General features: G+C 34.7%; 1 pseudogene; it reads right to left on the reverse strand.

The window, feature by feature from the left end:
• Positions 1-7,922: 7,922 nt before the first annotated feature.
• LOC140512199 (peptidyl-prolyl cis-trans isomerase FKBP11 pseudogene) lies at positions 7,923-8,838 on the reverse strand (annotated as a pseudogene).
• Between the last annotated feature and the right edge of the window lie 250 nt (positions 8,839-9,088).

A 9,088-nucleotide genomic window follows, 5' to 3' on the forward strand; every position in this document is an offset into this window, starting at 1 on the left:
GGAGGCACTGAGAAGTTAAGCGAACTTGCTGAGTCCCTTTGAGAGTACTTGAACCTTGGTCTTCTTAAACCTGTGCCTTGTACTTTATTCACTACTCTGTGCTGTCATTCAATTTGTAATTAATGTCCTCAATCACAAGTGAGAGAACATTCTGTCATTTTCCAGCTTACATGCTAATATTTATAATCAAATATGTGCCAAAGAAGGAATATACACAGTGCAGTATTTGTAGAGAACTAGAAGTATTCCCAATGTTTATTTTAGTATTAACTAAAATGAAATGGTGATATTCATTTTATTTTTCAAATGTCAGTTTCAAGCTGTGGTGAAAACAGCATGTATTTAAATATAATACAGTACATACATTTTACTTGGGTATGTCTCATGTTAAAATATCAGAAATAACATTTACTAAAAATACTTCCAAATAAAACACATTAAAAATATTTTTCAGTATCAAGAACTATTTTGCATAAATAAAACTCACCATACAAAAATGTAATCTGTACTAAGAAAGAAAAATCAGATACTTAATTGTAGAATGGCTAACAGGATATTTTCAACATTATATATTATATTTGAGGAAACAATTTACCCAAGTGATTTATGTAGGTCGTCTGGAATTTATGGTGGTGTTTATTATTCATCTGGTAAATATAAAGTATTTTTTCTACAGAATCTGAAGACACTGAAAGTTTTTTTCCATGTCTTCTTAAAATATGATAAATGAATAATTTTACCCTCAGAGAAAGAGCAGTCATATATTGTTTGCTTCTGTAAAAAAGTAAATACAAAAGCTTCCAAACATGATTGTTGAAGAAATTTCTTCTATTTTATACAAATGTGGTTTTCCAAGTAGCCCAAAATAAAAACTGAATGCTTTAGTTTGAAGTATACAAATTGACAAACTTTGCCTTCATAACTAAATATCAATATTTTCATTATTTCATGTTAAAAATATACATTACACTTATAGTTGATAGTATATTTTTGAAATATATTAAAAAAGGGTTATAGCCAGCACTTCATAGTTGGAAGAGAGAAAACTTTGGGATTAAGAGGTTGCTGTTGCTCAGTTGTTTCAGTGCTGTCCAACTTTTTCCAATCTCATTTGAGCTTTCTTGGGAAAGATAGCAGAGTGGTCTGCTGTTTCCTTCACTAATTCATTTGGAATTATTCATTTGAAGAAACTAAGGCAAACAGGGTTAGGTGACCTTTCCAGGGTCATGCACCTAGTAAGTGTCTGAAGCCAGTTAAATTCAGGAAGACTCATCTTTCTGCCTTCAAGCCTGTCACTCTATCTTCTGTGCCACTTGGATTCAATTCTTGTTTCTAACTCATACTTGCTGTATAACCAAGAACAAAGTTACTTAATCTTTCATTGCCTAGGGAATACAGAAATCTTTGATAGTATTGAAATCAGAGCTTCATAACAACTGCAGCAAAAGAAACAAACAAAGAAAAAACAACAACCACAAATGCCATGTTTTTTTTTCCTTTGCCACCTTGTCATTTGCATATAATTTTAGTGTTTTCTTGCCCTGACTCTCTTCTACCCATTTTCTTCCTCAAATGCTTGATCATGTAATATCTAGTGTTAGCCCACATAAGTGACTCATTGCAAATTCAGGAAACTTTGCTGTGATTCTGTTATTACACATTAGTTATAGGTACATCATAAAAGACAGTGTTAAGGTAAGATTAGATCACATTTGAGTAACCTCACTGACTACTTTTACAACCCATGCTTATGCACTGTAACACAAGGCTGACTCAACTATTATCTGTCATTAATGATCTGCCCTAGCAAAGCACTTTGTTCTGTACTTCTAATGAACATATCACAATCACATTCTGTATAAAAGCAATTTATTTATGCTATTGCCAGTAAACTATAAACTCAAGGAGGGAAGGGATTTTGCCTTGTCTAGACTTTTGAGATGTGTTTCCCAACACCTACCACAGTGCTAGGCCTTTAATAAATGAATATTGAATGGACATAAAAGTATTGCATTTATCTTTTCATATATTGACTTGAATTTAATGATTCTTAACCTAGATTAATATTTACCAGATATGTGAATGTAAAACTCTTCTAACATTCACACTCTGCTTGTTTGACAAGTTATCATTTTGTGCACTGGGTGTAAATGTTTCTCATCTTTCTCACAATCTGGAAGATTTCTAGTGTTGCAATATTGGAGAGGTGGGTTCATGTTCTTGATGTAGAGGAAAGAAATAAAGCTCCATTTTACATTTATCTTCATGATGATAAACCAAATCTCTGAGTAAAGGTGTAGACTGTGATGTTCTAAGAAAACCCATAGTGCTAAACTAATAGTGACCTCTTACTGGACTATTATTGCCTTGGAGTGCAAATGAGTCTTAACGTGAGAGACTACATGTTCTTTAAGAAAAAGAGCTTGAAAAACTGGGAAAAGAATAATATGACATCCTAGAATACACACTTTTTATTTTCATTCCTCTCAGTAACTTTTTTCTTTATTTTTAACATTGCATCCTTTTATCATCTCATCTGAAGTTTTAATATCTTACAAGTTTTATATAAATAAATTCATCACCCTCATTCTTATGTGTTTAATTTGGATATTCTAGCAAAAATTTCATTTTCTGTAACACAAAATTACTGGGGCAATTATTTCAGGTCGTAACACAAAAGTATATGCAGTTTATTTTAATGTTATTTTAACACACAAATAACTGGAAGGGGGAAAAATCTTCAGTTAACACTTTAGTGTAGGTGGAACGTACCTAAAATTAAACTGTGATTCATGCCTATGAGGCATTTCAGGTAATGTTTTTGCTGCCTGCTTGTCTAACTGAGCAATTATTATTTATCATAGAATTTGGGGACTAGAATGCGACTCACAGACCATCTAGTCCAGTGCTTACATGAATAAAAATTCCCTCTGCCATATCTCTAAGAAAGAGTAATCTAGTCTCAGCTGGAAGATATTTAATAATGTGGGACTCATGACATTCACAGGTAGCTAATTTTCCTTCTGGACAGCTCAGGTTTGTTAGAAAGTTTTCTTTTACATTATAACAGAATCTGCTTCCAAGTTGATAGATGCGTCATTCTATCCCAATGCACCCTTCTGTCCAGATGCATTTTGGGATGGAGATGAAGATGAGGGTGTGTGGGTCTACTTGAACAGATGCTGTATCCCTTCTGAGTATTTTTTCTATGCTATTGTTATTAAACTTCTTTGTAAAGTGTTAGGTGTCTACAAGTTACTCATTTAGTCACAATCCCAAATCAAAACAACTAGCAAGCTTGAGTCAAGCCTGGCCCAGAATATTGAAGAAGCATAAGAAATAGTCAGGCAGTCAGAAAACATTTATTGACTACTTACTATGTTCCAGGCATAATGCTAAGTACTGGGAATAAGTATACAAACAAAGAGGAAAATAATCATGCTTTCAAGGAGATTACATTCTAATGGAGTGGGGGAATAAAACATAAAAGGGGTTTGGGGAGAGTAGCACAAAGCCCTGTAAATGTGAGTAAATAATACAGCCTAGAAAATAATGAAAACATGGTTAGGTTGTCTTGTTTAAACTGGAAGTTCTGAGAGGAACTGTGTGTGTTTGTTCGTCCTTTGTTGCTGAAGAAGACCATGTCATCAGAGAAATAATGGCATGACTTGCACTCAACTTTGTTTTGAGTGAAAGGCTGTGAGAGGAACTGGCCAATCAGAGGGAGAAGCAACTGTAGGTAGAGGATACATTCAGTGGAAGAAGTAGTGCAGGAGTGCAGTGAGCTGCCAAAGTGAAGAGGTTTCTAAAACATACTAAAGGAAGTCCTGTAGTAATGAATCAGGAGTGCAATCTGATGAAGAATGAAAATACTTTGCCCTGGACCACCTTCTGGAACTAAAAGCTGTGGAAAGATTACTTAATCAGGAATAGTAAAAGCGGAGAGTCTATTATAGGGAATATTTCAATTTGAAAGTTCAAACGGAATAATGTGAGCTAATTCTGCAAAAAAACCCCCAAAGAAACACACATAAACTTGATTAAATATCAAGGAATTTTGAAAGAGATTTGTTATAACAAAGTCATTGCAGAAAAAAAAAAACTTTCTTCAAGGTTAAAAAGACAAAAGCAATACTCTTGCTTCAAATCAAAATGTGCTGGTCCACTTTCAGTTTTACATTAAGATTGCACAAGAGAAAGAACTCCTATGCATCTGTACCATTGTTGCTGTTTAAAATAAGAATACCTGAATATACTCACCAATACAATGAGAAGATGTAATAGATTAAGAATATTATTGACACAATGCTTGCCAAGTACAAAAAACAGAGATATTGTCTTCCTAAAATATACAGAGAATATTGATAGGTCTCATAGACACTTTAAAGAGATCATCTAATTAATTCCCTTCTTTCCAACTTGGACTTTATTTAAATCTCTTCATAACTGTATTTTAAAATTTCCAAAGAAGAAATAAAAATATTTTCTAAGAGTAAAACATTTACATTAAAATAATAAAAGTATTGCCATTGATTTCATATATATGTGTGTGTGTGTGTGTGTGTATATATATATATATATATATATATATATATATATATATACTTTTTATTTTCTTCAAAAAAAAAGAAAAAGAAATTGAGTTGGAAACAGATTTTTCTAAAGACATTTGAACAAAGAAGTGATAAGATCATTCTGATGATATAAAACATGTTTTGGGGAAGGGGAGACAAATAAGAGATGAAAAGTCATGTCATAAAACTTCAGGCTAGGAACTCTGGGGAGATGGCTGAGTAAATGCTTGAATTTAAGCCCAGTTCCCTTTCATTATCTCAAAAAAAACTGGAAGTGTTTGGAATAACTTAAAAAGAAGGCAAAAAAGAGGGTAAACATCACTTGAGAAAACAGAAGTGAAGGGTGAAAGTAACAAGCAAAAGGAATTCCTTATTCAAAGAAGAAGTATTATGAGTATAAAAGAATGTGAGAAGAAAATAATAATATATTTCCCAATTGATAAATGGTCGAGAAATGTGACCAGGCAGTGTTCAGAGAAAGAAATTAAAGCTACTTATAGTTATATAAAAAATGCTCTCAATCAGTATTGATTACAGAAATGTAAATCAGTCAACACTGAAGTACCACCTCACACCTATCAGACTGACACAAAAAGGGAAATGATAAATGTTGGAGAAAATGTGGGAAAATTGGAACACTAATGTATTGTTTGGGAACTTATGAATTTATCCAACTATTCTGAAGAGCAATTTGGAATTATGATCAAAGGGCTATAAATTTGTGCATACCTTTTTATCCATCAATACCAATATTAGGTCTGTATTCCAAAGAGATCATTAAAAAAGGGAAAATGATCCACGTGTACAGAAATTGTTAATAGGGACTTTTTTTGTGATCGAAAAGATTTGGAAATCGAGGGGATGTCCATCAATTGGGGAATGACTGAATAAAGTTTTGGTACATGAATGTAATGGAATACACTGGTGTATAGAAATGATGAGCAGACAAATTTCACAAAAAACTTGGAAAGACTTACATGAGATCATTGTACACAGCAACATTGTGCAATGACCAACTTTGATAGATTTAGCTCTTCTCAACCCAGTGACATAAGACAATTACAATGGACTTATGATAGAAAATGATGTCCACATATAGAGAAAGAACTATGAAGTTTTTATGCAGATTGAAGCATATTTTTCTATGTTTTCCCTTTTAATGTTTTTCTCATTTATTCAGATTCTTCTTTCATAATATTATTAATTTATAAATATGTTTAATATGATTGTGCATGTGTACTCTATATCAAATTGCATTCTATCTTGGGGAGGGGGGAGGAGAGAGAGGAAGAAAGCTTTGGAACTCAAAATCCTCTTCCGTACTCTCCTCTGCACTATTCTCTAAGGAACACAAAGAAAGGCAAATAAGGTCACTGCCTTCAAGTAGAATTATTAAGAAAATGTGAATTCCAATGGGGGAGAAAACACATAAACAATCAGACACATACAGCATATATTGGATAGAAAGGAAAAGTAATTTCACAGATTTGCTTTTTAAAAAGACAAAGTAGAGAATAGAAGTTTAGGAGGAACTTTGAAAAACTGATAACACAACAGGCAAAAAAAAAGGAATTGTGAAGATGAAGCACAGAAAATAAAGAGATAGAGCAAGAAATATTAGAGCGAATTTGGAAAGCAACAGAATTAATAGAACACATGGAATATTTTCAAATCAAAGCAACTGATGCTGCTATAAGTTGTTCGTGAAAAAAAGTAAGAATTACAAATTCCATGAAAAAATAGGTGGTATTAAAATATGGAATCCCAAGATTCAGGAGATTATTCAGAAGATGACCCAGAAATATTGAAATCAGAAATCCAATGCAGATTTAAAATTTTATCAAACAAATTGCTAAAGCAGTATTTGACGAAGTTAGAGAAAATAAGAGCATTCATACAGAAGGATTAAAAATAAATAATATCAGAGGAAATAATGAATAAAAAGAACTATAAGGGGACTTGGAGTGGCCAGATCATGCACATTATAAAGCAGCAATTAATGTATTTGTATCCAAATGTATACAAAGTGAGGCAATATAATTCATATCAAGTATTGTTTCCAAACTATGAAAGTTGAAACCCATATTCTTCCTTACTCTTAGCTATCAGTAAACTACAGAAGTGAGGTGATATTTTCTTTCAGTCAGAATCATGCAATTTTCAAATTTGGATTAACAATATTTCAAGAGTATACTTGGCTCAGGGGAAGAGGGGATGTTATCAGAGCATTTTTTAACAAGTGTCCATTATGTCATAGTAAAATGTTTCAATAGAAATTAAAAAGGAAAATGATAGGGAAATAGGAAAGAGTCTTTCTTGCTACCTGGTAAACTCCTTCAGGGCAAGGGTTACCCAATATTTTTTGTCTTTGTATATACAGTTTCTAGCATGGTGATTGTTATATACTGGACTTTTTTTAAAAAACACTTCATTAATTATTAAATGGAGAATTGAATAGAAATCTGTGGTTCTAAGTAAAAATGTGTTTGTCCTATAGAAAAAGATCAAAGTCCCATGTCTTTGATAAATACTAGGGACTACTTTTGTTATAAGACTTTTACAACTTCCTAAAGCTTTTTAATTTCCCACTATTTGTTATTTTTACTCCTTGTTTATCTTCCTATCATTGCTTATAGCAGACATGTCAAGCATGTACCCAACACTCAGAAGTGCAACTGAAGGAGATTAAAATGTAATTAGGAAATACTTGCTAAAATTAAAAAAAAGAACAACAGAGATAGCAATATATTTTAAAACTAAGCCAATACTTATCCTTCTTATGTACGTATCTTTCTTATGATTCTTTTCTATGTATTAGTAGCTCTATTTCTATTTGAGTTTGATACTCATGGCTTATAGTACACAACAATTATGGAGAATCTAAAGGGAATATGGTAATGAGGTACTAGAATGGTGGCAGTGGGAATACTTTCAAGAGATGTTGCAAAAATTAATCAACAGATTTTGGAATATATTTTGTAGGAAAGGCAAGGCAGAAAGGAAAGCTTTTAGTGAGATTTTAAAAGGGAAGAAACAATAAATTGTAGTGCCTTACATTAGAATAGAGAGAAGGAAAAAAAGGAGAAAACAAACAATAATGAGGTCAATTTTACTTGTCACAAGTTTTATGTAAGAAAGGTAACCCAGGGAGAGATGTCCTCAGAAGCTGAAGGTAAAGATTTGGAAGTTATGAGCGTTGAGACATCTCATTGATGCCATAGGATGTGAATGAGTTTGCAATGGGACAGATCGAAGAGAAAGAAGATGTGGTCAAGAATATCCTTGAGGAAAACTTACCTCATGGAGTCAGAAAGAGGACAAAGAATAAAGAATACATAGAATGAAAATTTAGAAAGTAGGAGAGAGAGACCTAGGAGAATGTGGTGTCTCTAGTATTAGTGGGTGGTAAACAGGGTCATTTCCTGTATTTATTTCCTCTTTTGTATTTCCATTATGACTACCTGAGTTCGAGTCCTTCATAACTCCCATATGGAGAAGTGAAATACTCTTCTCACCAGTCTCCCTGTTTTGAGTCTTATCCCAATATTTTTTTTTTTTTGAAAACAAAGGAAGAGGTTTTATTTTTTTTTTGCTTTTGTTTTTCTTCTCCTCTCTGAGCTTCTTCTTAGAGATCTTGGGGCTGCTGGCTTTGCTGTACAGGTAGTAACCAATGAGACCCAGGAGGGCTGGTACCAGACACATGCCCAGAAGAGGAAAGAGAGTTTTCACTACTTTTTGCCAGTAGCTGGCTCGTACCAAGGCGATCAATTCCACCTCAAACTGCAGCACTGCATCCCCTGGGATAGATGGGGGGAATCCACTTTTTCCATAGGCCAAGTAAGGGGGTATGACTGCCCTTCGCTTCTCTCCTACACACATGTCCAGCAGGCTCTGCTCCAGGCCTGGGATGACCTGCTTTTGGCCCAGCTCTATAACCAAGGGGTCCCTGGTCAGGGAGGTGTCAACTATTCGTCCATCTTCAAGGCTGCCCGTGTAGTGAATGTGCAGGGTGTCTCCGAAGGCAGCAGTCTCGCTGCAGGCCTCCAGGGGCTCTACCAGGGTCTCCAGCTGGAGGGTCCGGATGGAACTTTCAGTTTCACTGCCGGGCTCGGTGAGGCTCCCGGGGCTTCCCAGCAGCAGCAGCAGCAGCAGCAGCAGCAGCAGCAGCAGCAGCAGCAGCAGCAGCAGCAGCAGCAGCAGCAGCAGCAGCAGCAGCGGAGGCTGGAGCGGGAGGAGCGTGGGGACCATGGCAGGCCGTGGGGCGTGGGCATGCGTGGGCAGCGGGTCGCATGGCCGGGGGATCCCAATATATTTCTTAACCATTTTTTGTCAGATTTTTTTGTACTATGCCTGTGATTTCTTTGATATAGAGTACTCTTAGTGAGAAAATGCTCTCTACAAATATAAAGAGGCTTCTACTCTGCAACTCCTAAACTTAAGAGTATTACATAAGACATTGAAATTTTAGCTGGTTAACATAAGATTGCACAGCTAATACGTATCAAAGGCAGGAG

This window comes from Notamacropus eugenii, chromosome 6, assembly GCF_028372415.1.
Source record: "Notamacropus eugenii isolate mMacEug1 chromosome 6, mMacEug1.pri_v2, whole genome shotgun sequence".
NCBI classification, from domain to species: Eukaryota; Metazoa; Chordata; class Mammalia; order Diprotodontia; family Macropodidae; genus Notamacropus; species Notamacropus eugenii.